The sequence below is a fragment of the Ovis aries genome, chromosome 7 (genome assembly GCF_016772045.2).
Source record: "Ovis aries strain OAR_USU_Benz2616 breed Rambouillet chromosome 7, ARS-UI_Ramb_v3.0, whole genome shotgun sequence".
Classification (NCBI taxonomy): domain Eukaryota; kingdom Metazoa; phylum Chordata; class Mammalia; order Artiodactyla; family Bovidae; genus Ovis; species Ovis aries.
Genome location: NC_056060.1, coordinates 67,446,815 through 67,456,522, shown reverse-complemented (window position 1 = coordinate 67,456,522; position 9,708 = coordinate 67,446,815). Strand labels below are relative to the sequence as shown.

The 9,708-nt window shown below is 40.0% G+C and overlaps 1 long non-coding RNA gene across 1 annotated transcript; it reads right to left on the bottom strand.

The window, feature by feature from the left end:
• Positions 1-2,757: 2,757 nt before the first annotated feature.
• On the bottom strand, positions 2,758-9,239 carry LOC132660060 (uncharacterized). The gene is made up of 3 exons (XR_009601246.1): positions 6,911-9,239; positions 6,344-6,480; positions 2,758-5,754 (listed from the first exon to the last, which is right to left on the bottom strand). It is a non-coding gene; the product is annotated as an uncharacterized LOC132660060 (long non-coding RNA).
• Between the last annotated feature and the right edge of the window lie 469 nt (positions 9,240-9,708).

Below are 9,708 nucleotides of genomic sequence, written 5' to 3'. Positions count from 1 at the left end.
TCAACAGCAGCACTCTCTCCACCTGAGCATGTAGGAGTTTGCTTCGATGGTCTCCTCTGTCATAGCAGACTGTAGGCACTCCACAATATCTATTGAAAGAAACAATCTGTCTTGCCATTCTCACAAAACCCACCACTTCCTTTAAAAATACAGTTTTAAGGAAGCACTCCCTCTTTTCTTTACCCTCTACCACCAGCCTTGTCAGACCCTCTCACTTCCAAAGATAATCTCCCTCCTGCTCTTCACCTCTCCAGAACCCATGCAGTCTCTGGAGCTGATTCAGATTGCATCTACTGCAAGGCTTCTGTGACGGCTCCAGAAGGAGGACTTCTTCCTCCTCTGCACACCATTGCATCCAGGGACAATGCTCTCTAGTGCAGCACATTATTGTTTTACGTTAGTTTCTAGTGTTTCTCCCTCCCCAGCGGTAAGCTTCTCCACGATGAGAACAATGCCTTATCTTCATTCTCCCTACTTTCCTTCCATCTTTTCTTCAACAAATACAAAGTATTTAGTTCTTACCTGGTGGCTCAGTGGTGAAAGAATCCTCTTGCTAATGCAGGAGACTTGGGTCCAATCCCTGGGTCAGGAAGATCCCCTGGAGGAGGAAATAGAAACCCACTTTATTATTCTTACCTGGAGAATCCCATGGACAGAGGAGCCTGGCCATGGGGTCACAAAGAGCCGGACATGACTGAGTGACTGAGCGCACACACAGTGTCAAGCAGGGCACTTCCTGATTTCCTTCTACCGCACGTGGCAGCATTTATCATGTAGTAAAGTAGACTTGGATTACATGTGCATCTTGTCTGAGGATGTATATTCAACAGCTGTCTATCACCCTGGATGATTTAGCTTAACTCATCTGCTGCTTCCCCAGCATATATTTAACTCATTGTTTTTGACAAAAGGAAAACCTTCATTATCACCATTCAGCCTATTTGGGACTGTCTGATAGAGGGAAGCAGAGAGGTTTATGCCTCAGTAGCAAAAGCCTGTTTCTATAACCGGTTCCATCCGACTTCATGTGTGCTATTGCTCAAGTTTCTTGACTTTCTTGTGCCATCATGCCCCTTCGAGAAAAGAAAGATAATAACATATTCTATGCCACCCTCAACACTCCCTAGGGTGAGGGTTAATAGAATAATGGCTGTAAAACATTTTAAGCTAATCCAAAGAAAGGTGCCACACTGTATAAAAATGTAAAGAGTTATTATGCAACTAATTAGATTCAAAATACAGGTTGCAGATGGACCTGCAGAGTACTGAAATAAAGCCTCAAGGAAGGATGCTAATGCTTAACTTGCCCCACAGGTCCAGGCAGTGCTTCTGGAAATTTCTCTTACATAAATGAACTTCAGAAAATACATTTCAAATTCACTTTTTTTTTTTAAGGGAGGGAAGTTTATGCCTGAAGAACAAAGATGAAGTTGGACAGACAGAATTCAGATCCCTAATGTGTTAGTCCCTCAGTCATGTCCAACTCTTTACAACCCCATGGACTGTAGCTAGCCAGGCTCCTTTGTCCATGGGATTTCCCAGGCAAGAATACTGGAGTGGGTTGCCATTTCCATTCTCCAGGGGATCTTCCTGACCCTGGGATTGAAGCTGGGTCTCCTGCATTGCAGGCAGAGTCTTTCCTGTCTGAGCCACCAGGGGAGCTCCTGATCCCTGATACTTGCTCCCATATGAGGAGGTGTCACATTTGATTTTACAAGCTGCCCTGTGAGGGCAGGAACTGGTTCCTTATTTACAATTATATGGTCAGCACTCAAATAATATGGGACACAGTAGATAAGAACTTAATAAATAGTGCATGTTCTCTTTATTGCTTGAAGGAGTCTGGCTTGCTGGTTCCTGAAAGGAGAGGAGAGCTAAAATAATTGGGGACCACTGGGCCCGATACTCATTTGTTCACAGAAGGTGCTGAGAAACATACCACCCACTAGGCTGACTGTGTGACAGCCATGCTATGTGGGTGCTGCCATGGGCTGCTGGGAGCATATCGGCTAGGTGGGTGCAGGAACAAAGACCATTTTAACCCCACATTTTGCTGGAATGTACAATTTGGGGCCCACCAGCTGTAAATGAAAAACACACTAACCTCAGTTATGAATAAGACACAAAACACCAAATAAAACACTAGCATATTTAACTATAAGAATAGTAGAATGAAGTAAGAACATATTATAACCAATTGGGGGTAATTCCAAATTTCTGAAGCTAGTTCAATCATATGAAAATCTATTCAGAGACTTTATCATATAAACAGATCAGAGAATTAAAACCACTTGATTCAATAACAAGGATCTACTGTTACAGGGAGTTATATTTAATATCTCATAATAACCTATAATGGAAAAGAATCTGAAGAAGACGACGTATATAAATATATATGTATAACTGAATCAGTTTGCTGTATACTTGAAACATTGTGAATCAACTGGATTTCAATTCAAATTTTTAAAAAATAATTTTTTACAAACCTTCCATGATTAGTTCAATACTTGCCATCCCTCCCCCAAAAAGGCTTTTTAAAAGATCTTATTATTGTGATAACAGAGTAAAACTTTTTAAGCCATATATTTAAAAAGATATTTCATACATATCTTGTAACACTTACTGGGAGAACCTAGAAATATCCTCATAAAGGCCAGGCACAAGACAAGGGTACTTGTTATCACCACAATTATTTAATGATTGTTCTTGAAGTGCTCACCAATATAATTAGATGAGAGAATGAGATAAGCACAAATATTGGGTAGGAAGAGGCAGAAGTATCTTTATTTGCAGATTATAAAGATTACAGTCTTGAAAAACCCAAGCGAATCATCTTAGAAACTCCTAGAAACATGAGAGAATTCAATAGATTATCTGGCTTAAAATACAAATATACAGAGTAATAACTTTCTTAGTTGCCTACAATAATTAATTAGAAAGTAAAATAGTTTCCCACTCACAAAAGAAAAAATAACAAGAAATGTGTATGCTTTGTATTAAGGAAATTATAAAACTTTACAGAGGACATTGTAAAAGGAAAGAAAAAGAATATTTTAGAATCTTATTATACATGAAACTAAGTGATAAATACAATTAAAAAATATAAATTCCTAGCAGATCATTTTCGACAAACTTGATAAAAGGGACTCAAATTTATTTGTAAAATTAGTATGTGAGAATAACCAGAACATAGCTGAAAATAAGAATGATTAGAAAATGACTTTTTAGTTTATATTGATAATTTTGTTTATAATATATTGTTTGTTGCTGTCATTTAGTCACTAAGTCATGTCTGACTCTTTGTGACCCCATGGACTGTAGCTTACCAGGCTCCTTTATCCATGGGACTTTCCAGGCAAGAATACTGGAGTGGGTTGCCATTTCTTTCTCCAGGGGATCTTCCCAACCTATGGATCAAACCCGTGTCTTTCACATCTCCTGCATTGCAGGCAGATTCTTTACCACTGAGCCATGAGAGAAGCCCTTATAACATACTACATAATATATAAATTGATATTACATTAGTAATTTGAAAGTTAGGAATTAGAAGAATGTAGTACTAAGCAAAGAAACAGAACAGAAAACCAAGAAATAAATCCACACTTAAAAGGAAATGAATACATGAGAAAGACAATTTTCTCCTGATAGGCAAAAAGATAAATTGTTTCACAAATTATATTTAGGTATACAGGCTCAGGCTAAACACCTCGATGTCATTTTGATCGTTCTCTTCCCCTTCCTACCATCCCCTCCATCCACTGGGAGTACTACTGGCTCTTCCTTCAAAACACACCTGAATCTGGTCACTTCTCACTATCTCCACAGTTACCAGCTCCATCATCTCTTACCTGGATGTCTATAGTTTCCTAATTGACCTTCTGGTTTCTCTCTTGTAGAATCTTCCCCACACTGTAGTCAGGGTGGTCTTTCAAAAACATACATCAAATAATGTCATCCCCTTCCTCAAGACTTTGAATAGCTTCCTATCATACTAAAGAAAAATCTCAATTCCTTCTAAATGGTAGACATCCCCTGCAGCCTGGTCCCTGCCTGCCTGCCTGTCATCACTCCCCTCTCACTCACTCCATTCAAGACACATTGGCCTTCCTGAACACACTAAATGTTTTCCCATCTCACATCTTTGCATTTTCTTTTCTCTCTGCCAGAGTGGCTCTTCCCCAAGATCTTCAGATGGCTCACCCTTCCCATCCTTCAGCTTTTCCTGCACAAATGTCCACTCCACAAACAGGCCATGTCTTACCATCGAGTCTAACATACTCCCGTCCCATAACCCTCTACTTTATCATCACTGAATTTATCACTCCCCAAAATTATTAGATCAGATAGCCTTGTTTAGCATCTGTCTCTCCTGCTACCTTACAGGCTCCATGGGGGCAGAGACTGTTTTGCTCACTACTGTAAACAGTGGTAGCTACTTGATAAGTATTTGTTCAATTAATGAATTGCAGGGAGAACAGAGCAAACAGGACAGAACTGGGTTATTTAGCAGGTAGACTGATTGGATGAGTTATTCAAATGATAAATTTAACAGCAGAAGCCTGAGAGACTTAGGCTGATTCTAAACTTCTGGACCAGAGGATTGAAGAGATATTGCACCATTTTTATATTAAAAATTTGAGGATGAGAAACTGCATTCCTCGGGAATACGTTGAGTTCAGTTTAGTTCACAGTTCAGAAAATTAGGGTTCATCACTGTTTTAATGAATGAAAGAGATGGGAATACCAGACCACCTGACCTGCCTCTTGAGAAATCTGTATGCAGGTCAGGAAGCAACAGTTAGAACTGGACATGAAACAACAGACTGGTTCCAAATAGGAAAAGGAGTAAGTACGTCAAGGCTGTATATTGTCACTCTGTTTATTTGACTTATATGCAGAGTACATCATGAGAAATGCTGGACTGGATGAAGCACAAGCTGGAATCAAGGATTGCAGGGAGAAATATCAATATCCTCAGATATGCAGATGACACCACCCTTATGGCAGAAAGTGAAGAAGAACTAAAGAGCCTCTTGATGAAAGTGAAAGAGGAGAGTGAAAAAGTTGGCTTAAAGCTCAACTTTCAGAAAACGAAGATCATGGCGTCCGGTCCCATCACTTCATGGCAAATAGATGGAGAAACAGTGGAAACAGTGGCTGACTTTATTTTTAGGGGCTCCAAAATCACTGCAGATGGTGACTGCAGCCACGAAATTAAAAGACGCTTACTCCTTGGAAGGGAAGTTATGACCAACCTAGACAGCATATTAAAAAGCAGACATTACTTTGCCAACAAAAGTCCATCTAATCAAGGCTATGGTTTTTCCAGTAGTCATGTATAGATGTGAGAGTTGGACTATAAAGAAAGCTGAGCATAGAAGAATTGATGCTTTTGAACTGTGGTGTTGGAGAAGACTCTTGAGAGTCCCTTGGACTGCAAGGAGATCCAACCAGTCCATCCTAAGGGAGATCAGTCCTGGGTGTTCACTGGAAGGACTGATGTTGAAGCTGAAACTCCAATACTTTGGCCATCTGATGCGAAGAGCTGAGTCATTTGAAAAGACCCTGATGCTGGGAAAGATTGAAGGCAGGAGGAGAAGGGGACAATGGAGGATGAGATGGTTAGATGGCATCACCGACTTGATGGACATGAGTTCGAGTAAACTCCAGGAGTTGGTGATGGACAGGGAGGCCTGGTGTGCTCCAGTCCATGGGGTTGCAAAGAGTTGGACACAACTGAGCGACTGAACTGAACTGAAAAGAGAAGAAAGGAAAGATTTGCAAAAAAAGCAAAATGCTGGGGAAAGATAATACCAAGAGTGAATTTCTTAATTGCATTTTGACACAGAGGCAAATGTGCTCCTGCCATGGATAACTGGAATGAACCATCAGCTGTAAATAAGATGTTTTCTCTTAACTATGAATAGCCCAATAATGTATCCTAATGAAGAAATGAAATGCCAAATGTTAGAACTCTAAATTTAATAAAGGATATGTTCAGTTGAGTGATCAAAGAGCATCTGTTGAATAACTAATTCATGCTGCTTTTCTCTTTCAGTAGTAAACAAAGGCATCCACTGAGGGCTGATCACCTGTGTAAGTGCGCCTCATAGATGCAAACTACCAAATACCAGCCCTGCTCTTCATCATACTGATCATCCAGTGGGGAAAGTAAGTGAAGACGTCATTTTGACCATTTTGCTTGTTTGTTCATGAAAGATATTTTAAACGACTAATTCTTTACCAGTTTGATGAAGCTCATGGTGCATGAAGCATAGTTTTAGTAAAAGACCCTAACTGCTCTTGGTAAAGGGGAATTATCTCAGATGAGGTATGTACTCACCTCTAGGTTTGAGACCAGAGCATCTGCTTCTTCAATCCTCCATCAGCCACTCAGTGGGAACCCAGACATTCTGTCTCAGCTGCTCACCAGATTACCTATTTGCTTTCGATTTTTACTTTTAGCATACAAGTAATACTCTGTAGAAAAAAATTTAATACAGATAAGTGTTTTTAAATTTATCTGAATACATTCAGAGGTCATCATTAATAACATTTTGGCAAATACATATCCAGATAATTTACATGTTAATTTATTCCTTAACAATATAGCATAAACATCTCCTTATTTCAGTAAATACACATTTACATTATTTTAAATGGCAATAGCATTCAATTGATAGATGTCCCAAAATTTATTGAATGAATCTTCTATTATTGGATATTAAATTCCTATAATTTGCTAGTAGATTTGCTGTGACATGATTCACTGTGGTAAATTTCCTTTTACATTGAGTTTTTCCACTTACATAAATCTATTCTCAGAAAGAAGTCTTAGATGTGAAAGTGTGGGTTAAAGAAGACATACATTTTAAGGTTTTTTCCTCTGTATTGCTATAGTACCACTTACTGAGCTCTTGACTACTCTTCATGATCTTGGTTCCATCAGGCATATCTGTGGGCTTCACTCTAGTTTCTCTGCTAATGGTATAATTCACCTAAAACAGTAGATATGGATGCATCTTAGGCCAACCTTATGAATTCCTAGGAGTTAATCAGCAAAGATTTTCTTTTTAAAGATCTTTTAGGAAATGGAAGGACAATGTCAGTATCCTTCCAAGTTGTTCATTTTTTTTTTTTTCTCCGAGAGACCTAAAAATTTCTCTCCTCATTTCTCCAATGTCCCATCTCCCATTCGAAGAACTAAATGCTGTTTAACCAGAATTATTGTTTACAGTATTTCTCCAGCTAACTCTAAATCCCAGTGGCTGCCTGTGAGCCTGCCTGTGTGGGTGCCAAGTCGCTTCAGTCGTGTCCAACTCTTTGTGACCCTATAGACCATAGCCCGCCAGGCTCCTCTGTCCATGGAATCCTCCAGGCAAGAATACTGGAGTGGCTAGCCATTCCCTACTCCAGGGGACCTACCCGACCCAGGGATTGAACTCACTTACATCTAACCTGCATTGGCAGGCAGGTTCTTTACTACTAGTGCCACCTGGGAAGCCCCTCAGTGGCTGATTACCAGTCTACTATTTTCCACGTCATACCATCATTGCTCCTCCCACTGCTAATCCAGGGAATGCTATCTGCTTAGCATGGGCTTAAAAAATCACTTTCAGGTGGTCCTGTCCAAAGAAAACTGATTCCCCAAACGGAAACATTCTTGTCAGAGCAGAAACCTCAGCAAGTCTCCAAAAATCTCTGAAGAATAAAGATAATGGTTAAATTAAAGAAGGTAGAAAGATCTCAAAGGGTGACAGGCTGTAACACATAGATTCAGGAACAAATCTTTCCTATCCCTTGTAGTTTTAAAAATATGCTAAATCTGAAGTACCCATATCTTTCATTGTGATTATTCTATCAAAAATGATAGTCAGTTCAGTCAGTTAACAGTCGTGTCTGACTCTTAGTGACAACATGGACTGCAGCACACCGTAGTCTTCCTATCTACAGGAAGACCTCCTTGTCTGTCACCAGATCCCAGAGCTTGCTCAAACTCACATCCATTGAGTCGATGATGCCATCCAATCATCTTGTCCTCTGTCGTCCCCTGTTGCTCTTGCCTTCAATCTTGCCCAGCATCAGGGTCTTTTCCAATGAGTCAGCTCTTCGCATCAGGTGGCCAAAGTACTGGAGTTTCAGCTTCAGCATCAGTCCTTCCAACGAATATTTAGGACTGATTTCCTTTAGGATGGACTGGTTTGATCTCCTTGCAGTCCAAGAGACTCTCAAGAGTTTTCTCCAACACCACAGTTCAAAAACATCAATTCTTCAGCCCTCAGCTTTCTTTGGAGTCCAACTCTCACATCCATACACAACTACTGAAAAAACCACAGCTTTGACTAGACGGACCTTTGTCAGCAAAGTAATGTCTCTGCTTTTGAATATGCTGTCTAAGTTGGTCATAGCTTTTCTTCCAAACAGCAAGCATCTTTTAATTTCATGGCTGCAGTCACCATTTGCAGTGATTTTGAAGCCCAAGAAAGTAAAGTCTCTCACTGTTTCCATTGTTTCCCCATTTATTTGCCATAAAGTGATGGAACCGGATGCCATGAAATTAGTTTTTTGAATGTTGAACTTGAAGCCAGATTTTTCACTCTTCTCTTTCACCTTCATCAAGAGGCTCTTAAGTTCCTCTTCACTTTCTGCCATAAGGGTGGTGTCATCTGGGTATCTGAGGTTATTGATATTTCTCCTGGCAATCTTGATTCCAGCTCGTGCTTCATCCAGCCTGGCATTCCACATGATGTACTCCGCATATAAGTTAAATAAGCAGAGTGACAATATACAGCCTTGACATACTCCTTTCCCAATTTGGAACCAGTCCATTGTTCTATGTCTGTTTCTAACTGTTGCTCCTTTACATGCATACAGATTTCTCAGGAGGCAGGTCAGGTGGTCTGGTATTCCCATCTCCTGAAGAATTTTCCAGTTTGTTGTGATCTACGCAGTCAAAGGCTTTGGTGTAATCAATAAAGCAGAAATTGATGTTTTTCTGGAACTCTCTTGCTTTTTCTATGATCCAGTGGATGTTGGCAATTTGATCTCTGGTTCCTCTGCCTTTTCTAAATCCAGCTTGAACATCTGCAAGTTCTTGGTTTACGTACTATTGAAGCCTTGCTTTGAAGAATTTTGAGCATTACTTTGCTAGCGTGTGAGATTAACGCAATTGTGCAGTAGTTTGAACATTCTTTGGCATTGCCTTTCTTTGGAATTGGAATGAAAACTGACCTTTTCCAGTCCTGTGGCCACTGCTGAGTTTTCCAAATTTGCTGGCATATTGAATGCAGCACTTTCACAGCATCATCTATTAGGATTTGAAATAGCTCAACTGGAATTCCATCACCTCCACTGGCTCTGTTCATAGTGATGCTTCCTAAGGCCCACCTGATTTTGTACTCCAGGAAGTGTGGCTCTAGGTAAGTGATCACACCATCATGGTTACCTGGGTCATGAAGATCTTTTTTGTATAGTTCTTCTGTTCTTGCCACCTTTTCTTAATATCTTCTGCTTCTATTAGGTCCATAATATTTTTGTCCTTTATCATGCCCATCTTTGCATGAAATGTTCCCTTGGTATCTCTAGTTTTCTTGAAGAGGTCTCTAGTCTTTCCCATTCTCTTGTTTTCCTCTATTTCTTTGCATTGATCGCTGAAGAAGGCTTTCTTATCTCTCCTTGCTATTCTTTGGAACTCTGCATTCAGATGGT